We start from the raw sequence: 25,915 nt of genomic DNA, 5'->3' as shown, positions 1-25,915 counted from the left end.
TGTGATGTCAAAAACACGCTGGTTGGACAGTGGAGGATGGAAACGAGTGTATTGTTCGAATGAGTTCAAATACCTAGTGCAGCACGCCGACGACGCCTCCGTTTGTGGTGCAAGCAACATGAGTCTATGAACCCATCGTGCATGGTTCCCAATCTCAAGGCAGGTGGCAGCGGTTGCTTAATATTGGACAAGAACTAGGACCTGTGATGCGTATGGACCAACGTTTCACTGGAGAGGTCTACCGGCAGCTCTCAGGAGACCATGTGATCCCTGCCATGTTGCATTTAAGATAATACGCCGTGTCATCGGGCCCGCAGTGTGCACAAGTGGTTCGAGGAACAAAGTGCAGATATCACCCATCTTGATTAGCCTCCAAATTCACCTGACCTCAATCCAATTAAACATCTATGGGATGTTTTGGAACGAGAAGTGAGGCGTATGGACACCAACCGTCATCTCATCTATTCCAACATTGTGGAAAGCCTTGCAAGCAGCATGACTGCGGATCCCTACCGACATCTAGTGGAGTCAATGCCTAGGCGAATAGTAGCCCGACACGGTATTAGATAGGTGGTCATAATTCCGTGATCACTCAGTGTGTATACTCATTTCATAGTTATACTGTGTGTGGGGGTATACGAGTACACACACACAATATAATTCTGAAGAAATAGATAGTTTATCGTATATATATTTCACTGTGTACTGGATTATATCGCGCGACGAAATTTATACACTTTCTTATTGGGAAAAAAGCAGCGTTTTCTATGCCGTTGGATTACAACCAGCCTGGAATCAACGGAAAAGGTGTCAACAACTCCCTCAGTTAAAGTAGTCATATTCTTTCTGTTCACTTTGATCTTTTCTGATAAGACATAAGTAAAAAAAGAATGCTCGCCTTTTGCTGTAGAGACTTCTGTCCTTTTTTGTATAATAGAGGCCATTTAATTCATCGAAACCGTCAGAAAATATTCGAATGCCAACAACACACGCACCAGTCACAGAAATACCCACGCTAAACGAATCCGGGACCGTTTGAGTGCACGCTGTAATGAAGACTCCAACGCACATCTGATTAACAGAAGCGGGGCCTATTTCAACGGATGGAGAGAACAGTGCCATTAGCAAGAACCAATCATGCAGAGCAAGAAGTTGGGAAAATTTACCTCGGATACTTGACTTCCATATTTTGTAAGTTCTCACACGCACTTAAGCTACAATTTGTAACAATACGAACTTTGTTTTTGTTCTTCTTGGCTTTAAACTACAGACAACTGAACGGTGTCACCTAGTTTTTTTGGGAGACCTTGTTTCTTGTCCGGCTAATATAATTACAGGGGAGGGGGAAGAGGATAAAAAAACCAACGCGACTTTAAGAACGAAAGAAATCATTTCGTTAATGTGTTCTATTCACATTTTCAGTAAATACTGTTCAACAATTTTTTAATTTCAACACCTTTGAAATTTAGTAATCGTGCGGAGGGAGTGTTTGTCGGCGACTGGTCACCGTGTGACCTCATATCGTTCTATTCAGAAGTGGCGGACAGAACCAGTGTATGAAAGAATATATAAAAGTCATACCACATATATTTCCTGTACCAGTTACATATAAACAGTTTTGCTTCTATTCATTACAGACCTTAGATACTATCGTCAGAGAATACTGTACAATACTTCCTGAATATTTAAATTCTGAATTTTATCTTGGGTGATTGTTTTTACAATAACTCGCTATTGGTATCTTGACTAGTGAGTAGGAGTCAATTAAGATCAAACATCAACAAAACAAACTTATCTGTTTATGATCTGAAACAAATCATTATCACACAATAGAAACTCTTATATCAGGTATTCTCGATTACAGATCAGGTTGCTAATGATGTATATAAGTTATTGTTCAACTGCGAAATTAACTCGCAAGGTTTATTGTTAGTATTATCAGAACCTTCGTTGGACAAAATCGCTCCCCAGTTTTTTCAGGTGCCCCCTTGCCTGAAGTGTCAAAGTACCTCCAAGTTGGCACTGCTTTAACGATCGTCTCAATCTATCTTCCACCCAATAAACCATGTAAAATTCAGGATCTGGAAAACCTTATTTTGCAAGTACCGTCTTCCTGTTAGGAGACTTAAATGGTCACAATCCATTATGGGGATCTCCCGTCTCAGATAGACGTGGAGAGCTCATTGAAATGTTACTAGACAGAATTTAACGTTACTGAACACTGGCTTATCCACTTACATTCATTTTCCTACTGGTTCAACCTCGGCAATAGATCTTTCGCTATGCTCTCCTATCCTCTTCCCAAGTGTCGAGTGGACAATAATCCTCTCAACGGCGATCACTGTCCTGTAATATGCCGAATTCAAATCACCAATTCTAAACAACTGAAACCCAAACGAAATGGTAATTTTCCAAAGCAGAATGGGCAAAATATAAAAATCATGTCTCTTTTAAGGATCACATCATTGAGTCTGCTCCCGTCGATACCGTCACAGAGCATATAACAGCACAGATACTTAGAGGTGCAACAATCGCCATCCCGCAGTCTCAACTAGGAAACCGCAAGCATGTCAATCTGGTGGAACAAAGACTGTTACATGGTTAAAAGAGAAAAAAATGCAGCATGGAACCAATTTAGTCTCTAGAGCAAAGTTTCCGGCATCCCCCTCCCCCCCATACTTCTCCTTCAACCCTAACCCAAGCACGGTACTAAGTACTATAGGTTCTAATACCTCTCGTGTTTGGGGTTCACATAAAAAAAAAAAAAAAAAAATTCCGCAAATACCCAACCACTGTCAACCTGATTAATTATAAAAGATTTAGAGCCAAAGCACGATACATCCACCGAAAAGCCAAAAAAGACTCTTGGATAAAATTCGCTTCAACAATTAACAAAGATACCGACTCCAGAATAACTTGAAAAAAAAAATAAGGCAGTTAAATGGCAAATATCTTAAATCACCTTCAGCTATTCTTAACTGGAATGGGAAGGAGATCTCTGATCATACAGAGATTGCAAACACTTTAGGAACTGTTCTCTGAGTTGTCCGCCTCAATTGCTTATCAGCCATCATTCCAAAAAATTAAAGCCGAAGCTGAGAAATCCAAACTAAATTTCAAAGCTACCTATCCTTTGCCCTATAATCAACCACTCACACTATCTGAACTGAAAGAATCCATAAATACCTCTAGAAACAGTGCCCCTGGCCCTGACGGTATTTACTATACAATGCTGAAACATCTACATGAGAAATCTCTGTCCTCACTCCTAAAATTCTACAATAGGGTCTATTCTGAAGACACATTCCCCTGTTCCTGGCAACATTCTTATGTAATAGCTATCCCAAAACCAGGAAAAGATCACTCGACTCCATACAACTATAGATCGATATGTCTAACTAGCTGCTTGAGTAAAACTTTGGAAAAATGGTGCACCGCCGATTGGGTGCATAAGTACACGTGCCTTAAGTGACCGGGGTTCAAGCCCGTGACTGCTGAATACGGTGCTGTTTCTTGTATTCTGTCTATCTTGTGAACTCCTCTGACCGTTTGGTCGTCCCGGAGTATAAACAGAAAATTTATTTATTTATTTATTTAACATGGTACCTTAGGTCCAGAAACATAATCAGCAGTAATCAGTTTGGCTTTCAGAAGAATAGATCATCTTTAGATCTTATGTTAAAGGCAGAATCAAACATAAGAAATGTGTTTATTAGAAATCAACATCTGGTCATGGTTTGTCTTGATATAGAAAAAGCTTTCGATACCACATGGCGTTATGGAATCCTTAAGGATCTCCATTCTATTGATATGAGAGGCCATTTACCATCTTTTATTCAAAACTTCCTTCGCCACAGGTCTTTCCAAGTCCGATACCATCAGGCTCTGTCACAAATATACATACAAGAAGGAATCCCACAAGGCTCTGTACTCAGTGCCACTTTATTTGCAATTCGAATCAACAAAATCACAAACAGAATTTCAAACACTGTCGACTCATATCTCTACGATGATGACCTTACCTTATCCTGTCATTCCCAGAATATGAATTATATCGAGAGGCACTTACAAATATCAATAAATAATATTAAACTGTGGATGATCCAAAATGGATACAGGCTATCAAAGCAAAAAGTCTACAGCTATCCACTTCTGCAACAAGCGCAAAATCCATCCAGATCTACTTTTGGACAGTCATCCTACCCCAATCATGAACAATATTCGCCTTCTAGGGCTAATTTTCGATAAGAAGCTAAATTTCCAAGATCACATCAAACACCTACGAACTACTTGCATTAGGAAAATGAACGTATTCCGTGTTATCTCCAGTACATCATGGGGTGCAGACCGTTAAACTTTGCTCCGCTTGTACAGGTCCCTAATTAGATCTCGGCTGGATTATGGAGCACCTGTTTATGACTCTGCTAGAGAGAGTACCTTGGCCCGTCTTGCTCCCATCCAATACACTGCTCTTAGGATTGCCCTAGGTGCATACAGAACATCCCCAGTTGAAAGTCTGTACTGTATGTTGAGGCCCACGAACCTTCACTGAATATCAGAAGAAAGATGTTATTGATGACCTAATCTGCTAAAATTAAAAGCCACCCCACACATCCTATTTGGCCACTACTACATGATCCTCAGTACATAATCCACTATGCAAACAAACCAAGAACAATTCGGCCTACTGGTATCAGATTCCAGAATCTAACAGAATGCTGGAATATTCAACTTCATAATGTTCTCAGAGACTTAAGAGATCCAGATCCTCCGTGGATTACCTTCACGCCTTCTTGTGATGATTATTTTGTACTTTGAGCAGTGGGGAAATGGTGCTATATCAGATATCAACATCCAACAGCTACATCTTGTCCATACACAGAATTATTCCCTCTTTTCTAAGATCTACACTGATGGTTCTAAGTCTGGTAATAAAGTGGGTACAGCTGCTGTCTTCCCTAATAGAACTATTTCACTTACACTTCCTGCAAAATGCAGCAGTTATACTGCTGAACTTCATGCCATTAAGCTTGCCTTGGAATATATTTCACTTCTGTCAATCAATAAAAGCATCATATATACAGATTCCAAAAGTGCTCTCTCAGCTCTCAAAAACACGACACCTCACAATCCTTTGCTAAAACTCTTAAGACATGCGCTGATACGTCTTCACGAACACCAGAAAACTGTTGTCTTCTCTTGGATTCCAGGGCACAGGGGTATTAAAGGAAACGAATGCGCAGATAATGCTGCAAAACATCCCTCCAGCATAACCTCAACAAATGATCTTGTCCCGTATACTGATTGTAGATGCAATATCGAGAGAAAATGTATGGAACAGTGAGCACTTATGTGGAGAAATCAAACACAGAACAAGCTGTTTCAGCTGAAACCTGAACCACAATTATGGAATTCCAGCCTGCGTAAAAACAGAAAAGAAGAAGTAATCCTAGCCAGAAGCCGAATAGACCATACTCACCTCACTCATCTGTTTTTGCTCACAGGAAACGATCCTCCGCAGTGTACGCACTGCTTGAAACCACTGACAGTAAAGCATATACTCATCGAATGTAGCTTGTTTAACAGTGCTCGACAGTGTGTTTTCAGCTCCTTGTCAAATTTACAAAAACTGTTGTCATTCAACCGCATCATAGGTAATAATACAAATTTCTTCGAATTCTTTTTGTACCTGAAACGAATTCAAATGTATAATCAATTTTAACTGCTCCCAGAGCAGTCATCACATACGGCTTCACTACCTTTGGTAGGCGCAATATGGCCAAAGTAGCCCTTGCGCCAGAAACTCCCATAACAACAACAACAAAGTCCGTCTGCTGTACGTAACGTCTCCTTAACGCGTGTTAAAAAAAAGGTATTGCACGCTCTTAGACAGTCATTCGCTAACCGTTTTATTTGCCTAATATATCGTTTAAGTCCATATATTGCATGCCACAGTTATTTATGCAAATTTTCAGAAAAATCTCTCCATTCTTTATAGGTATGGCAAAATGAAATACGAGTAGTGTTATGTTTTTGTTATTTGGTTTTTAGGAGCATTAGCAACTAAGGCCATATTGCTCCGGGATATGCGGTGGTCATTCCCTGAATGACCTTTTCCGCATCCTCTGTATTTGGTGGTGACGGGCTCGAACCCCGGTCTAATCAAGAAGCGTGTGCTGCGCACTGCTGCTCCTTCCCACCTGGCTACGACGAGCAGTGTAGTCAGCTTTGAAAACCACAGCAGTCTTAGTCACCCACGTCCAACACAATAAATAAATGTTTAGAGCATTCAGTTGTTGTTTTTTTATTTTTTTTTTTTTTAGGCGCATCAGCAACTTGGGCCATATTGCGCCGTATATAATATGTTTGTGAACTGCGCGTGTTCTATGGTGGATCTGCTGTTTGCTGGACGAAAAACCCGAGTTTTCGGGAGATAAAAACTATGCTGCCCTCTTCTGGGACCGTTATGGACCTCTCCGAAAGACGCCCATAAAATTTCCTGGCGTCATTGACGAGATTCGATCTCAGGTCTTTCCCACTCGCTGTGGGGAGGGCAGTGTTTATACTAACTGTGGTACCCACGAGGGTAATATTCAGTTGTTTATACTCCTGTTTTTATACAGTGCTTGCCAACCTCTTTAAGATGATGACGGAAGAAGTGCCAGAATAGGGCAATTTCCCATATTATTCGATAATTGTTATACAGCAATACGATTTCTTCTTCACATAGCACTTGTAGTGATGGAAGATCCCAGGATTTGGAAAGGACAAGGTTTGGATCCATCGATTTAACGATTTGAGTTCGCCAGTTGGAAGAAATCCGTGCTCTGAAGCAGAGGAGGAATTCTTTAGGATTTATATCCTTCAGATACAGGCAAACCAGCTTTAGAAACGCGCGCTAACGATGATAATTCGGCTACCCCAATGATTTGAGTTGCTTGGCAATGTAAGACTTCATCTTTTACGAGTTTTTTTTTTTTTTTTTTATAGGAGAAAAAAGGGGAAGGCATGACGAGCTTAAAACAGCAATATATAAGATTAAGTAGAGAACAAAACAGAATTCTTTAAGACCACTTTTAAAAATATATTAGGAGAGTTAATACAGTGAATAAGTATACAGTGGTTGCGGTATACATAGAACGATAGCTCTTTGAGAGAGTGCTTAGGAACAGACGTAGCAGGGAAATCAAACGGAGCGGCTTGGATACAGGGAGGGAAGACCGGTCCGAGAAAACACTTTCGACAGCAAAAGGCGCACTAACCAAGAAATTCGAATAATTATGATATTGAATGTAGACAATTAGAAATGGGACCGATTCAAAAATGGCAGTTCTCATTGGATAATTTCTAATGGGCAAGGAGAAGTTATGATTTTGGAAAGAGAAATACGAGGGGATATCAAAATGTTCGTACCCTTAACTAGAAATAATAGCCCTAAAAAGGTGAAACTTCACAGGAACTTTAATCCTTTTCTATGTACTCTCCATGCATAGTAACACATTTCTCCCATCTATGGATCAGTTGTTTAATGCCTTTATCACAGAAGTCCGCACTTTTTGTCTGAAACCACGATTCCACTTCATTCATGACTTCCTGAGACGAATCAAAAGGGCGTCCACGCAATGGGTTCTTCATTTTTCGAAACAAGTCTGACGGTGCTAGGTCAGGACAATAGGGTGTGTTGCAACAGTTCGAAGCATCACACAAATCCAACAGTTGGCGAGACCACTGCATTCGACATTGCTTCTACAAAGGCTTCAGCAACCTTGGAACCCATCGTGCGGAGACCTTAGCAGATAGTCATGTAAAATGCTGTGGGCAGACCCATAACTAATTCCCACTGCATTTGCGATGAAATGAATTGTCACACGTCTGTCACTCAGCACCAGCTGCTCAACCTTTGCAACCGCTCATTGTCTGTGGATGTTGATGGCCTTCCTTCTCTTGACTCGTCAAAGACACTTGTACGACTGGAACTCCCGTTTCTACTATTTTACAGTGTCATAGGATAGACAATTCTGCCCATACATTTCTTCGTCAATTTTCTGAGCTTTCTTGCTCTGCAAATTCAGGAAATTGATCACTGCTGGATACTTCACTTTGTCAACCATAGCGTCTTTCCTCAGATTCCGGGCTCCACCTCTGGTATACGATCACCTACGTGAATGAAATTTCACATGTTGGTTATTGAATATGTAGACAACTTATATTAAAAAACGGCATCTTCCTACTGATGTTTTATCTAGGTCAGGGTGCAAACTTTTTGATATCCCCTCGTATGTAAACATTTTCCGGCAATCGGTGTGTGGCTCTTCAGTCATTAAAGAGGATATATATAGTTCATAAGCGTGGAATAGTAAAAAAAAAAAAAAGTATAACTATCCTGCCTCGGTCGCGCTTGAAGTAATGCTTATTATGGATGAAATGGGGGGAGTTAAAGAAAGGGGGTTTAAACTTCAGTCCATGGACAAATGGAAACGGAATAATAATATTTCACAGCGAATTTCTTCTTTTAAAAAAAAAATGAATATTCCAGGTTAGAGCAATTGGAAACAGAGGCGAATAACGAGTATTCTCAAGAGAATTTCTCACTAGTTTAGAAACAGAAAGAAAACACCGTAGAAAAAGATGTAAGTCAGCAGAACTTTTACAAACTGATATGATTATAGAAGGTAGAAGACAAAAACTGAATAACAGATATTGTGAATGATAGGTTTATGAATTGTAGGTATAATGTAAGCTGGATATTGTGAATTTAAAAGAAAGAAGAATTAATTTATTGTGCAAGTTAAGTATGGGTTGACTCGCATTCATTGGATTTTAAATTGAAAATATACTAGTTGTAATGATAATTGTATTCATCAAAAAATTGTAAATACAGTACTGTACTGTGAAATGGCAGTCCATGATAGTTATTAATGTTATAAGTTTGGTTGAATTCAGCGTCAGAAAGAGAGTGAATATATAACAGACTGGAAATGTAAATGAAGGAAAGTTATCATTTATTAATAATGACTTCTCTTTGTGTGTATACGCCTAAATAGCCTTGTTGTATGTAACTGTTTCGTTGTCCGATTCTGTGTTTCAGCCTCAACAGTTCATGAGATATGTTCAAAATTCTGTCTAATATCTATATTTATATAGAAAATTAAGCTCTCCAGTTTTCCTTCCCTTTTTCAGTGGCCTACTGAATCAAATCTGCAGTAACAATTTGCATATCAAACTGCGCTTTAAATCCTCTGGACTTGTAAAGAGGAGGAGTTGGCTGTCTGCGAGATGCAACCATGGTGACATACTTTAGCAGAACAAGAAAGAATAAGTCATTAGCAGCGGCCCAGACCAGAAAACAACCGGCAGGCGATGAACCATGCGTTTCACCTCTCCGTAATGAATAGAAGCCATCGCTATTTAAGTCTCCAGCACTCTTCTTTGGTCATAATCAGTGTCCCCTGAAGGAAGGAAGGAACCAGGAGTGTCCGATGACATCTTTTCATCCCCCCAATGCCCAAGAGCTCTTCTTGTTAGTGCATTAAGACAGAGGCAGACAGTGAAACTAAACCAGGCCAGCGGCTGATAAATATCTATCACCGTGACAGGATGTTCGGATTATCTCCGCTACTTCAGCGTGTTCGAGGCGAGTGGAGGGGAGGGGTGGGGTGTACACAATAAACATCTGATGTCTGAAGAAAGGGTCGTAATCTCTTAGGGATGAAAGTGGTAGTTTGAAAAAAAGAAATCAGGACTTATCGACGATAAGACTAAGCCAGATAACCTTACAAGGACAATCCATTTTTTTTTTAAATTCACATTTTAATAACGTGTATTATTACCTCATATGTTACGTTTAGTATTAAAAATGAATAAAACGTCAAGTTCGTACGTTTAATTTTTATAATTTCGAATATTTTTAAAGTAAACTAAAAATATTTTTGATACTTTAAAATACTTTTTATTTTTTTATCGCCATCGTAACCTTTAGTACGTACCTGAACAGGACAGACGAAAGAAAGATGGCCGATATTGTTCGGACGGTTTTAAGTGTTCAGGGAAACTAATAGTTTGTGGTAAGGATATAAAAGTCAAAAATAAAATTGCAAATGCTAAAGGTCACGACGTGAAATGCAATTTTAACTTTAACAATTCTTTGGCTGAAAATAATGGAGACCACCTTAGAAGTTTCACAATGTAATTCATTGCTAGAATTAACAGAATAACATTAAAAATAAATAACAGCATTTGAAATTAATGTAGTTGGGGGTGTGAAACACGTAACCGGGCTACCATAGTCCTCGGCATTTTTATGGAGATTAGTCAATCGTTAGTAATCCTTTACACAATGTTCCAGGACCTTATATAAAGGATTTTTGAATATCAGGAGTGGCCACAAGACTATTTGACTATCCTCCCTCATATTTTTCATGTCACAAAAAAAAAAAACACAGCATATCGTAATTTACAGACATGACATACGGACCCCCAATGACCATAGCTGCCTTGCCGCCTATTCCAAACAAGTCATTCATCACAAGTGCGGTGGGGGCTCGAGCCAAAAAAGCATCTGAAGCAGAGAATGGAATATGATTAAATTTTCATTTCGCTTCCACTCTCTGAGAGCAACGTATTTATTTTTTAATTACACACATAATAGGAATCGCAAATACGATATGTGAAGATATTTCATTCTGTGGTGTTGATTTTTACTACAAAAACTTGATCTCAAAAACTTGATAAGACTACAAGATCTTGTAGTCTTATGCCAGAAACCCTTGGCAGATATTTTCGCGTCCCACTGAGCACTCAGAAACTGAAAACGTGAATTTGGAAGAGATTAGAATTCTAATGAAATGGAAATCGCTTAACCATAATTCTCGTGCTGCGTGTTGCAGCGTTGTATTAATAATTCGCGGGAGGAAGGAAACAAGAGCGAATCCCCCCAACAAGGCAAACGGTGAATCTGAACCAGGTCAGAAGTCGATAAATGTCCACCATCGTGACAGGATGTTAGAATTATGTTATGTGTGTGTTAACTGAGTGCCTTTCACGTCTGATGGCATAATGACAATAATCCCTTTATTTAGGGCACGTCAAAACAAGATAAGAAAAACAATATTAAAATATATGCGCGTAATTATCAAATATCCCCAGAAAGCTACAAGGCCAGAAGAGTTTATAGTAAAAATTTACATTGAATAACAGTCTCACAATACTTACATCAATGAAGAAATAGAAATCGATGTCATATTTTGTTCGTGGCTTATTTTATCAACTCGTTCAAATCGGCAGAAGTGATTAACCGGTTGGGATTCACTTCAGAAAGAAAGCTGTAGAATCTTCTCAGATACAGGGACTACACATTTGGGAATAACGGGTTAAAAGAAAACCCGTTACTGTCGGATATCAAGATGACTGGATAAAAATTTGAGGTATCGCTAATAAGCTTAATCCGGATAACTTTACAGAAACAAGCCTTCGAGACATGCGATGCTCATATCCTATAAATAGACATGTAATGGTTAATCTAGAACGGTGTAATTTCATGGGAGCTAATAAGAAAGCAACTTTAATATATATATATATACTTGGAACACGTCTCTTTTTAGCATAACAATGATTTCAGCATAAAAAGATTTTAGTAATTATAATTTACCTACATAATTTATAAATTATGATTAATAATTTATAATCATGATTATTGTAACTTAATAATCAAAATTAATTATAAATTAATAATTTATAATTCTTCGGCTTGGAGAGCCTTTAACAAAACTGGGCAACTGAGAATCATCATCGATTATTTATATCACCGCCAAAGAGCAGTACGCCAACGCAATGATAAATCCAATTCTGTAAACACATGCTTGTAGAAGCGTATCTACGAGCCTATCTGCTTGCTTTTGGGGATTACGAACCCTATACTTCCTCTGCGACTGGCTAGCTATAGCTAGTCTAAGAGTTAAAAGTCATTTTAAGAAAATTTTCCAGGAATCGACGCGAGACTTGAACCCAGGCCTTTCTAAACGAGCGATGAAAGCACTCGTCACTCAGTTTAATTTTATTGTGACATCAGTTGATGATTCTTTAAAATAAAATTCAAACAAGATTGGACAATGGGTCTCCGTATAAAATCATTACTAGAGTTACAATTTATTTCATGTTGTTTGAACGTCTACTCCTAGTAGGGCTCCAAGACCATTGCACCAAAGCCGGGCTCCAGTCCAACTTCCAGTTTGGATTTCGATCGGAGCGTCGCAAAGGATTATCTCTGCAGTCTCAGCTTCTACCTTCAAATACCTACTAATAGCAATAGATTTCGCTGGAGCCTTCGACAGCCCCTGGTGAGCAAGTATTCTTCGCAGACTTAGGCAAGCAAATATTCCATTAAATTCATACTAATGCATCCAAAACTACTTATCAAATAGGAAAATTACCATCTCCCCAACGTACCGAAGAATCACCAGGTCTATTTACAGAGGTTGCCCCGGGGTTCGGTCCTTGGTCCTTTCCTGTGGAACACTGTCCTGGATAAGCTCCTTGGAATGGACCTAGGTCCTGTAGCTATACAAGCCTTTGCCGATGATGTCACCATTGAGGCTGACAGCAGAGCCTCTCTGGAGGCCAGAGGAAACAAGGCACTTAAAATCCTTCAGGATTGGGCAGCCCTACACATGCTAAGACTCTCACCCCAAAAGACACAATCCATTCTCCTGAAGGGATCACTGCAGCCTACTAGAAACCCCACTATCAAAATTCAAGGCCAAACTATCAAGCTAGTTTCCACGTTAAAACTACTGGGAACAGTACTTGACCCTAAGTTCCATTTCTCTCCGCATCTTGCACACCTCCATACGAAAGTGAGAAACTACACTGCTCTCATTGCACGGGTGAGTCGTCGTGATTGGGGATTGAATCGACCTACCCTTAAAAGTTCTGTACAAATCAATCTTCCTTCCCTTCATAACATATGGATCTGGGGTCTGGTTTCGCAGGGCAACTTTTTACAACAACAAACGCAAACTGGGAACCATCCAGCGCACCATCCTTCTTACTATTACAAGGGCATGCTGCACGGTTAGCAACCGAGCCCTTCAGGTTCTTGCGGGCATCCTTCCGCTCGATCTGGAGGTTTGTTTGTTATTTGGTTTTTAGGAGCATTAGCAACTAAGGCCATATTGCTCCGGGAATATGCGGTGGTCATTCCCTGACCTTTCCGCATCCTTCGTATTTGGTGGTGACGGGCTCGAACCCCTCGATCTGGAGGTTATTCGGAGGAGCCTCCAGTACTGTCTATCAAGGGGAATACCAGCAAGTATCCTTGGACACTCCATCAATAACCTGAATGAAATCAGACAGGAAAAGAAACAAATTGTCACCTTACTACTTCAGACTTGACAGGAAAGATGGGCTCCCGACAAGAGCCCAATCACCAAGAAATTTATACCTTATGTGAATGCTGTATTTCCAAAGTCTCCAAATAGTTTCTCTCCTGGTCTTTATCCCACCTACCTCATTACCGTACACGGATCAATAAACTACAAACTAACATTCATGGAAATTATTGACAACTCCTACTGTGCATGTAGTGAAATAGAAGACTGGAACCATCTAGTGTATACCTGTCAACACTATGAGAACCTCTGCAGCATCCTGTTTACTCGTATACAACAAGACAACCCTCAAGGAAATGAACACTTATTCATCACAGAAAAAAACTACTACTTGAGTTTACCAAGTTTGCACAAGCCCTCTTCACAAGACGGAGCACCCTATTGCCAACGTAAAATAGGAACACTCCAAACATCTGATTCTAACCTAACTGGCCAACCGATCTTAACCTGGATGGAATTGACTGGCCCACGTGTCCCCTGATTCGCCATTAGCGACTTACGCGGAGCTCTCTTGCTGTGTCTTATTTATCCCCTTTCACCTAATGGCGCTTATTGCTCCATTGATAACCTGGAGGATGCCTTCGCCTACTCCCTCCATATTTCTAGCTATACCCTCCTTTCTTGCGTACACTCTGTACTTCCCCGACTCTTTACCTTTTTTTTTTTTTTTTTAATCTACGTCCAGGAAGCTCTGGCGACCCTGGCGGAAACAAGCCAGAGAATGATGGACAGCCTGGCTGCCGTGATGTGTGTGGGCAACGTGGAGTCCCACCAGGAGCCCTGCTGCAAAATGCCAGGACACACAACAGAACCCAACATAATACGAAGTCTTCAACACGCGACACTTTTCTGGCATTTACAGTGTTCTGTATTTCTTCACAGTGTACATATGACGCAGATGTGGGAAACCATAGGTGGCGCCTGACCCTGATACTATGCACACTATGTTCAGGTAAATCTTATAAAATTATATAAATAAAAATACAAAGCTTGTAACATGGACGAAACATTCGAGGATCATATGTCGCCTTTATCAGCATAAAAGTGCAAGTATTATATTACATCCGATTTCATTTATACTCTTACCCCGAACTTAACAAACGCGAACTTCTAAGAATGCTTTACGTTACTCATATACATTGAGTGGTCACGTTATTTGGCACACCTTACTAACAGCGAGTAGGATCCCCTCCCCCCTATTTTTGGCCACCAGAACACCCCGGATTCATCGTGGCATGGACTCAAAGAGGTGTCGAAAGCATGCTACAGTAGGGGATGCCAGTCTTTGTTGACTCAATTTGTTCCCACAGTTGTTGCAAATTGGGTAGGTGTGAATCTCTACTACAAAGAGCTAGTTCTACCTCATCCTACAGCCCCTCAATCTGAATGAATAAGGTCTGGTGAATGGTGAGAAAATCGCAGTAGGATGAATTCTCTCATGTACTGGAACTCGTTCTGTACCATTCTTGCTTTGTGACATGGCATTTTATCTTCTTGGAAGAACCTATTCAGATATAGACAAGATTCGCAGCCATGAAGGGATACGCTTGGCCAGAAACAGTTTCTAGATAATATATGGCGCTCTCCACTGGCATTAAGGGGGCCCATTTCCCATCTGCATGAAACAGCAAGAATCAGGATTCGTTAGACCAGGCAACCTTTATTTCCAATCTCCACTGTCGAGTGTTAGCTTTCCTGTAACCGAATCTTCTTGTTTTATGTTGATAGGGAGTGGAACGCAATTCGGTCGGCGGCTGCGTTATCCTGTCCGTGACCAGGTACGACGATTTTCGGGTTTTAGAATGCTATCTTTGGTTACCGCTGTTGTACTAGGTTGCTATTTGTCTGGTTGTAGTCTTTTTATAGTCTTACCCTACACAAATCTTGTCAGCCTCCGATGTTAAGGAACCGTTTCCGATCACAGGATCGGCGGTGGCCGACGTTACACGTATTTTGTTATTGGAGTAATTTCGATACACTTGAGACACGGTCTTACCTGAAAATCTCAGTGGGGTTACAGTTTCCAAGATACTCACACCGACATGTCTGGCGCTGACTACCATGCCCATTGTATCTGTCCACCTGCTTTATATCGAATCGTACGAACACGTGGTGTTGTTACTGAAGGAGCGCTCCACTTCATGACGCCGTGATAAGTATGTCCTTGAATAAATACAGCTTACGTAATAAAGTGGTCAGTTAGCCAGTTAGGCTTGGCGTCTGTGTGATATCTGTGAGGGAGAATAAAAACATCGCACACTTTGTTCCAACGTTTGTTATATTGCAAAGCTAATATTATTCATGGTGGATGCAGGCAGTATAATGGTTATATGCGCCTGGTCCGTTACTGATTCCTAGCTCCAGTGGATTGAAGTGGCTACTCACTGTAGCCACCTAAATCGATTGAAAGGCCGCACTGGTCATAATTCTTCGCTTCAGTCCTCAAATTCATCGATCACCTTTGGATAATGACATTTCGTTAAATACCATCTTATTCTACTTAATGCATCCCGTATCTTGCTGAAAACTCTACAGTGCGCACACTCTCGACTCACCACTGATTTCCCCAAGGCTGCAGTCTCAAATCTAGTCGGTTTGGACTGTTGTCTTGATTAGATATATGAAGGATTTTAAGTGAGTTTCACGTACTTCGTGAAGGTTATACATATAACCTTCTCTAACCTTGCTATAGGAATTAACAATAACACATGTGTACCTATGGGAACCGTCTATACTATATACATACTTAGAGGAACCAAGTAACCATCCAAATTTAAGTATCCGATATGAAGAAACTTTTCCTTTTACGTCTGGTTTCCAGAAAATAATTTCCTAACATTTAAAACAGGCTTTTCGAAACACTAACAGATTTATTTAACCTTCCCAGCTCTCACCCATCCACGCTATTACAAAAAAAAATCTGATTTTTTTTTTTTTTTTTATCTGAGGGACTCAAACTTCAGAATACAAAGCCAAGGACGTTATTCATTATAAGATGGCTCAGTCACTTCGAAGTACAACACCCCAGCTTCTGGCTAAAAAAGAGATAAGCACCCTTCAAGAGTCAGCCAGACTGGTGGAAGTGAATTCTTATGTCTTAAAGGCATTTCGTCGTATATCATTTTGAGAGCTGAGGGCGTGCAGTGACAAACATCTTTGCACCCAACAGGTCATCTACTGCTCACTTAACTTCCTCTCCTAAAACTAGCTCTGATACAATCTCTTCGATGAGTTCCTTCAATAAATATGTCCAGTTCTACACTTGCTTGCCTTGATCTGCGTGTCATACAAAAGAGTTTAGCCACCCTTTCACATAAAGTACCATTTCATTGATACCAGCTTTGCTGATGTCCTGTATACAAGGTAGCATCAGTAGTGCTGCCTTGAACACAGGACAAGGTAGCAAAAATACTGATGTCATTAATACGTTATAGTCCGCAATATGTATTTATTTTATATGCACAATGACAATTCACATGAATGCGTGCATAGCAAATATGACTGTCTAAATTCTGGATGCATAAGGGCAAATTTAGACATGTTTGCCTATTAATTCTATCTCTCTTTTTCTCTTCTGGACACCGTATATTAGTATGTTTAACACACACAGAAATGTTTCCTCAATGCTTGTAGCGCAGTATCTTTACTTAACAGTCTGAATAAACATCGGAGGTCCAAGTTTGTTTGGTAAATAGACGATAATGTTTTCCAGTTACAAATAAGAAATTGCAATAATATAGCGCCATCAAATATAGAGTCAAGTTTAAAGGAAAAGTTCAAAAATGGCAGAAAAACTATAAATTCAAGAGCAAACTATTTTAGTCAGTAAGTTAAAAGCAGGCGGAAGGTTATAGACAAAATATAACCCCCAACATAATATAAATATTTTCCTTATTTTGAAATACAGGAAACACGAAATGAAATTCTAGTAAACCGAGCCCATATTTAAATCCAGATAGCAACACGAAAGCTTCAGAAATGCTACACGATCTTATGGTTGGATAAGTTGTTTAAATTGGTGCCCAGCAACCCAAGTCATGATAATTCTTGTTTCTATAAATTGAGTCGGTTTAACATGAAACCCTCACTCGAAACCGACTTCCTCTGTCAAATTGTGAAAAAAGGGCACAAAAGTTCTTCCTATCTACAGCAGAGCTGGAGGAAATTCTAGGAGGCAGGCTCAGAAATTAGTTGGTCTGAAATAAAAATAAGTTTTTAAAAATTTCAATTTCCCCCGTTTTCCACGCCGGTACTAAAATAATGTTTTTTATTATTAAAAATAAAACAACTCAAAATACTTTAAAAAACTAAAAAAATCTGCCTATAAATTTACACAAGCAATAACTAATTTCGGTTAATTATACAGAATAGCATAAAGAGTCAATTAAAGTTCATTTTATGAATTTCATTTCTCTAAAAATTAACAGTTTCGCGTGGAAAGTTATTTTTGATTTTTTAATAAAAGGTTGGACAACAATCGCTTAGGGCAATGGTCTCCAAAGTGGGGTGCGCGAGATAATCCGCAATAAATTAATATTAATTATGAAATCTTTAGTTTTTCGAAACGTAATTGAAAATAAAAATTATAAACAAATGTGTTTTTAATACTTCAATATGCGGATTTGTTTGATCGCGGGGCTTTATTCGATCATGCACGTTCAAGTACACGCATTTTGTACTTGAACTTCAATTTCATTTTGTTTTTTTATTTGTGATCTTTTTTAAAAATTATATGTGATTTTAGATATAATGCCTTCCGTGTAAATGATTTATAAATAAAAAAAAAAAAAAAAGTTTGGAGCCTACTGGCTTAGAAGAACTATAATCAAGCTTTTTCTGCATACGGAAGGACAAAAATGGCCAATTAGTCAATGTCCATACGCATAACATAGGAAAGTGATTAATAGATCGGAAGCCAACTACTAATTCATGAAGTGAGGTTATGACGTTTTTCCCTTCAGCTAATCAACTTACTTTCGCAACAGCCCGCTTATTAAGACAACACGAACAATAGGTATATGCTTATGTAACCGACCATAGTTAATTATTCGAATTTGGAGGGGGGGGGGAGTTGTTGGGTAAGATGTCTTGGCTGAACGAAACGTTTGACTAGCGGCGCCAAAATCATCCTGACAATGTTCTGCAGCCCAAGACAGTCACGGTCCATCGAATTTGTAAAAACTCTAAAACGACAGCCACCTGACAGAAGTCGAGTACATTCTTGCAGCGTAAAGCAGCCATGTAAATCGCAGCCCTTCTGATGTCTATTTTCTGCTCAGATGACCAAAAATACAGCAACGAAAGTACGACAGCGTTTTGAATTGTGTAGTCGAATGCTAACAAACTCTAATATCTGGAAAGAAGTGAAGCGTGGCTAGTTAAGTTTATGGCGTGGCCATAATTCTTGGAATACGATTTTCTTGCGTGTATTCTTTTTTTCTGTCTTAAATAAAATTAATCGTTGCAATGCCCGCCAGCTGGAAGTGATTGCAGGTATTTGTACTTATTATCATCACAAAGCCGTGCTCCTGCCTTCTTTTGCCATTTCTATGCAAGCATGACTGCAGAATCGATTAGCGTTGTTTTCGAGAACTTAAGATAAACGTCAGAAATTCTTCGAACGTACAGCTGCAACCTTACCATGGATGAAATGTTAGTGTCACTTCCAGATACGAAAAAAGATCGAAGTGCTATTATTAAATTAACACCATTCTGTCATTGTTTAAATCAGATAACATCTTAACCCATTTGCCAATGAGCAGGCCATGGCCTCGTAGTAACGTCCGGTTACGAAATTCCTCAGGCTGTGCTTCCAGGCTATATTACACCACAAACACACGGTTTGCAATTTCAGGTGGGAATATTCGTTCATACTAGAAAAGATGTGATATGAATATTTATTACAAAATTAATTACTAGAAACAGCGGTTATTTTACAAAGCTGTTTTCCTTAAAAATACACATTCATCTGTTTTATATTTATCACGAAATTGGGAACACAACAATATATTCAAACATATTTGAAAATATTTTTAGAGAGAAAAAAAATAATAAAATCCCAATTATTTCCTACGCGATGATTTCGCCTACTTTCGAAAAATGGAAAGCAGATTTCTTCAAATAAGTTTAAAAGATATTTACTGAAATCATATTATTAAAGATTTTTCGTTTAAAATCAATGTAACAATTTATAACCTTTATTAAAATTAAGCTCAGAGCATTCCAGTTGTTAAACTTATTTTTTAAATTTACTATCTAACCGAAGAAACAAAATATGCAACTTTAATATCCCATTGAAATTTTATATAAATTTGCATGAACTTGGAGTAGTTTTAAAAATATTTGAGCATCTGTAAAACACCATTATATTTACTGCAATAATGGTCTATATAAGAAAAAAGATTTGTCCGCGATATAGAAAACACTGAAATGGGATGACAAAATGTGTATACTCCGTTCAATTCTTAACATTTAGAATATTGTGTTCAGAAAGACCGCATTTAGAATATTGTGTTCAGGTCTGGAGGCCACACCTGAAGATAAACAGAGCTTCTAGAAAAGGTTCAGAGAACGGCATCCAGATTGGTAAGGTGTGCTAATCGATGTCCATATGAAGAACGGCTTAGAAAGTGCGGCATACGAAGCTGCATCTGAGGGCGGAGGACCTAATTATTTTCCGTTAATGTTTTATTCGTTTTAATTTCTGGAGAGTATCATACGGAAATGTTCTACCTATCATATTGAGATAAATATTTCCTATTCCTTTACAAATATTGTGTGAACTACATGGGTTCGTAGTATAGCAGTCACGTTATTTTTAGCTCCTGTATTAGAACTGGGTCCTCCGAGAACCAGAAGGGAACCAGTAAAATGAAAGAAGGAGGTATATTTTCACTTGCAGAAGAACCAAGGGAGACAGAAACAGAAAATTCTGCGGAGTAACAGAAGGCTGGATCTCATGAAGTTTACTTTCAGGCAGCGTGTTATTGATTACAGTTCCCAAGATGTCTGGCCATAAATTGAGGTGAATTACAAGTAGCGATGCATATAATTAAAACCTCTGAAAAGCTCAACTCTCGTGACACAAAGCCGTAATCTTAAATACGTTGAACTTTTTAAACTTCCACATCATCACATGAAGGAAAAAATTAGAAATTTTACTGCTTCGGTCATAAGAATCTCCAAAAGAGACTGGGGTTTGAATAAAAAGACCATGAAACTATATTATAAAGCAATATTTCTGCCTATAGTTTCGTACGGAGCAGGTATTTGGCACCAGAACGTCGTTAAGGTGAAAATTAAAAATAAGCTACTATCAATTCAAAGAACAATGCTTCTGGCACTAAACAATGCCCCTCGTACAGTATCGAAAAATGCCCTCCAAATCCTTGGAGGAGAACTGCCTTTAGATTTATTTATCTTATACCGTGGCATGATTTATAAACATAAGAAAGGACTGCAGGTATCTATTATGGGAATTACAACCGACCCAGTTAGTAACTTAAAGACAGAACGGAAAAGAATATGGAGTGAAATGGTTACTATTTGGCAAAGTAGATGGAATGAGTCTGTGCACGGTGAAGTCACAAAGAAGTACTGTATATTGAAAATGTTGAGTTTGCTTCTACTCAACCTTCTGTTTCGTGGTTTTCACCAAGCATGTTTACGACGTATTTATTAACAGGCCATGGATCTCTGAGGGCCAAACTATTCGACAGAGGTTTGGAGCCGGATCCTTTTTGAACCTGTGGTCAAATGGAAGACTGGATCCATGTCTTACTGTTTTGTCCGCAATATACAGACCATCGAGTATTGCTACTTAATCAGGTTCCAGGTCCAGCTGAGGACAATGTGAAAATACTAGTTGAGAACAAAACAAACTTTGAGACTTTCCAGACCTTTGCAGAATCGGTCTTTAAGAAAAGACTTCAACTAAGAACTCAAATCCAAAATCGAATATAAATTTGACAGCTGAGAAGTTAATATATATGTTTGTATCCCATTAAATATAAATAGGATGACTCGTTGTAAGATATGTAAATTTAATTGTATTGCTAGGATTTAGATTTAAAATTCTATTATCTTTTGTACAAATGTAAATATTTACTTCGCTAAGTTTATTGGAGTTTTCCAAATTGGCTTGTATCTGCTGAGGCTTGGATTTTTTTTTTCTTTATTTATTTTATTTATTTTATTTTTTTTTTTTTGCTGGTTTCCAGGTTTGGGCAACCTGGGGACGGGATTGCTGGCACCCACCGGTATTGCACTATCTCCGGTGGGTGCGGGATTTGTGCCCAAGGCACTAAAGGTAATAGTAGACCCAGGCTTGGCTGCTTGTGCCTGGGGGCAGGCAGCGGCTCCCTAGGTGTTGGCTGCTCCCTGGTGGCAAGGTGGACGTACACAAGCGATAAAAAGCTTTGCAGAGTTTCTGCACCAACACAGACGTGCAAGGTGGAGATGGGCTAAGGCCTAGGAGCCACCCTTGATACAGGTAAAACACACACACACACATCATCACGCATCTCATATGCAGATATTTCTCATCACTGACTCTTCTGATCATTCTCTTAAGATACCAATCTTATGTTGCGTGGGTTTCACGACACAAGAGCAACTAAAGCCAATATGTGTCTGTCAGAGTCAAACTGCTATATCCATTCTAGTTAATCATGGTTAGAATAACAACGAGCATCCATTATTCGAAGAAATGTAATATACCTGAAGAGTTCGTTTAGGTTTGCTTTATTACCACGTATATGAGAGAGAAAGAGAGGAACTAACAGTTTACCAGTGAGCTGAAGGAGATGGTTCGCACGGCTGAGTAGGATAGAAAATATATCAGAATGCGAGTTGAATCTGACAGATAGAGCAGAGAAGAAAATATTCTCCTAGAAGCAGATATTTGTATGTAAGAAAAGCATGCCCAATATGCAGTCTTGTTAAGTAAAACCTCTTCCACTTGTCCGTGAAATAGAATACATTAACACAGATATTTTTTCATTCTGCGATGTTTAATGCACGGTTGATCGTCCAAATGGACTTGGCACGAAAGACATCTCTATAATCTGTAAAAGGCATAAACTGAAAGTTATCGTGTGTATTATGATCCGATTGTTATGCAGCTCGATCTGCACAATCATTACCTCAGTAAATTCTTAAGATGTATCAATGAATGTGCGGAACTTTTACTAAGAGAATACAGAAGAAGATAGAAAAGAGCTGGTGCTCGCTAATACCATTCAAGGCTACTTTAAAAGAGTATAGTTCTGCTTTCAAAGGATCGAGAAGACCGAGATCGACAAACAAGAGACAAAGAGACAGATAGAATTGGGAAAAACTACTGCCGTCCGTATAAGTCTAATGACTGCTTTTATTTTCAAGCTGTGCAGCGCTTGGAACTTTTGCATATGCTTTTTCCCTTCCACATTGTAAGGTAAAAGACAGACAAAGGCACAGTCGCCAGCTAAGAAGGCTGTGCAATTGTGTGTGCAGTAGAAATATGACGGAAATGTATTTCCCAAACTCGAACTAAATGTCAGACGAAATCCTACTGGTTTATTTTCATTTGGCTTGCGATCATAGTTAATCGCCCATCGCAGCTCGTGAATAACGGATTCCATATTTTCGTCGCAAACCTGCAGACCAGATAATCTCGTCGAAGATGTAACGGAGGCTCAGATGAACTGGTATACAAGCTGTAAATTCGAGAAGTTCTGAAGGCTCCTAGAGCTATGTAGAGAGCATGGCGAACGGTATCTGGGTACCGTAATATTTTCCATATAGCTGAAGCACATGTAAGAGATCCATAATCCAAAAGGGGACTAATCACAGTTTTATATAACTATAGTAATGTGTACCTACCTGAAAGTTTAGTTTATTAAATAAAGTCTAAACTAGAGAAATTTTGAACAACAGGTAAAGCATAATTATTTAAATACAGAATCCGTTCATTATGAAGAGCACTAATTTTAGAGACGTGTATAATCTATATTTTTTTTTCCTCTCAGGTATTCTTGATGACTCATCAACCGGTGGAATACCACCACTTTGCTTATTAGAGAATTGAAGTGGTAGACCCCATGTTTAGTCTACAGTGCAAAGCTACAGCAACCATCCCATCTCTTCCATCATGCAGTATGTTGATGTCTTTTGAAGCTATGATGAACATCATGGTGATCTTGCCATGATGAACATCATGGCAAGATCCAATTTTCTTTAAATTTCGAGAGTACAGCTTTAAAACGGTGTTCGCAGACCGGCTGCTAGATAGTCCACCAGACCGAACTTATTGGTAACTCTTTAGGAGGCTTCCGGGTCAGCTGCTATATAATCTCGCTGTCTTTACCTTGCTGAATAGCGACTCGATGGAGTCCGAGTAGTGTATATACGGCGGGGGGTGGTGAATTTCCGAGGCTACGTTATGTCAAGGACCTGGGTATATTTTTGCCATGTGTACGCCATATCCAAAAATTTCATTACTTCATACAGCAGGTCCTCCCCACCTTCTCTTATTTCTGAATACATCACGAATTGTCAAACAAATAGAACAAAATTATCTGCGAAAAGATCTAAACCTCCAAAACACTTCCTCATTCTTTTTTTTTTCCCCTATGAAAACCCAACACGAAAGGTGTCAAAACCTATAGTACTTAGTACCTGCAAGGGTTGAAGAATATGGGGTGGGAGGGATGCCGGTAACTCTGCTCTGGTGACTAAACATAGGTTTCACCACTTCAAGCCTCCAATATTGCACTGGTTGATAAGAGTCATCTAACACTTTGTATTAGTATTGTATTATTAGTGTTATTTTATATTAGTAACAGTCACTGCATATATATAAAATTTTCTAAATATGTAGGTCTCAGAGTTAATGATAAAGCATCAACTGTTCGTTGCAGAAACACTGATACAGCTTACTGAAGTTTTCTCTTGGAATTATAAATATTTCATTTAATATTATTTATATCTTTCATTGTTTACGTTTTCAGGGTTTCCCAGTTAATTTTCATACAGGAATGTTAACTTTCTAGGCTGTTCTGAAATGTAGTCAATAGCTTTCTTTAATAATAATACTTGAATATCAGACTGCACAGTTGGCCGGCGGCGATGGTATCATGGCTAGGGTGATGTTTTCATGGACATCACTGGACCCCCACCCTCATCTCCACGGAACACGCTCTCACCTTCAGATCCTACCTCCGCATTGTTTCGGACCAAGTTTTGCCCTACGTGGTGACAGTGTATCGAGATGACACTAGACGCTTTAAACAAGACAACGTATCACAAGGCCTGATTTTGCAGGATCATGTCCAATCATTTTGTGTGCATTCACAAGCGCCTCGCTCCGTTTCCGAACTTCGAGACTTCCTTCAGTCCAGGTGGTCCAGGATAGCTGAGAACACCTTCTGCGTTCTCGGGGAGTAATGCCACGCCGTGTGCAAGAGGTTGTCACGGCGAATGGTGGCCTAACACCATTATCACCATTAACACCAGGCAGGTAGTCATAATATTTTGGCTCATGAGTGTAAGCTTGCTTCCCTGCATCATTTGCCACTACTAAAACCATGAGAGGACAAACCTGGCGGCTAGGAATCAGTTCGGATTTAAGCCGGGTTCCTCCACAGTGGATGCACTTGGAAACTTGCTTCGGAAGGCACAGGAATGCAGAAAAAAATACCTATTAGTCATTTCAATTGATTTTGCCGGGGCGTTCGACTCACTATGGTGGCCGAGCGTCCTGGGCAGACTAAGGGTGGCTGCAGTCCCCATCAACCTATACAAGGTAATGGAGGACTACCTATCTTGCAGGAAAGTAGAAATAAATGCCAACTACCAAAAAGTCACAAGAACTGTACACAGGGGCTGCCCGCAGGGGTCTGTCTTGGGGCCACTCCTTTGGAACATGGTCCTCGACGACCTCCTGAACCTGGACCTGGGGCTGATCGGGGCCCAGGCCTTTGCGGACGACCTTATTCTTACCATTGAGGCTGACTCAAGAGCCCAACTGGAAACCACTGCAAACCAAGCTCTACAGAAAATACAAAACTAGGCTATGAGAAACCAGTTAAAAATTTCACCGACAAAAACCACATCTATTCTACTAAAAGGAACCCTGCAAATACGGCGCCCACCCCAAATTAAAATAGAAGGTGTGACCATTAAACTTGCCAACCAAATGAAATATCTAAGAGTAATCCTAGACAAAACTTATCCTTCCAACCTCACCTACAATATATAAGGACGAAGATAAGACGTTACTCGGCACTGGTGGCGAGGGTTACGAGAAAAGACTGAGGATTAAAAAAAAAAACAACACTAATGTTGTATTATAAGGCAACCTTCATCCCTGCGATGACTTATGCTGCTGCAGTGTGGTACAGCAAACGACGCTTGCAGTCAATAGGAGAACTCTGGATATGATACAAAGGACCATTTTATCAACAACCACACGAGCATGCAGAACAGTAAGCACACCGGCGTTGCAGGTGCTTGCTGGAGCGCTCCCCCTCGATTTGGAGACTGTAAAAGCT

The 25,915-nt window shown here is 39.5% G+C and overlaps 1 protein-coding gene across 2 annotated transcripts in view; it reads right to left on the bottom strand.

Moving 5' to 3' along the window:
• Window positions 1–25,915, bottom strand: part of LOC150090857 (membrane progestin receptor gamma-like) — a 269,443-nt gene that overhangs the window by 199,061 nt on the left and 44,467 nt on the right. Inside the window, exon 1 of one of the 2 annotated variants that reach the window (XM_090373170.1) lies at window positions 15,382–15,483. The exons of the other annotated variant lie outside the window; for it this stretch is intronic. The gene's annotated coding sequence lies outside the window, so the exon portion shown is untranslated. Of the gene's footprint in view, window positions 1–15,381; window positions 15,484–25,915 lie in introns of those variants that run through there. 2 annotated transcript variants of the gene reach the window in all.

The sequence above is a fragment of the Mastigoproctus giganteus genome, chromosome 1, assembly GCF_048544385.1.
Source record: "Mastigoproctus giganteus isolate SK-2022 chromosome 1, ASM4854438v1, whole genome shotgun sequence".
In the NCBI taxonomy this organism is placed as follows: Eukaryota; Metazoa; Arthropoda; class Arachnida; order Uropygi; family Thelyphonidae; genus Mastigoproctus; species Mastigoproctus giganteus.
This window is presented reverse-complemented; position numbering and strand designations above follow the sequence as displayed.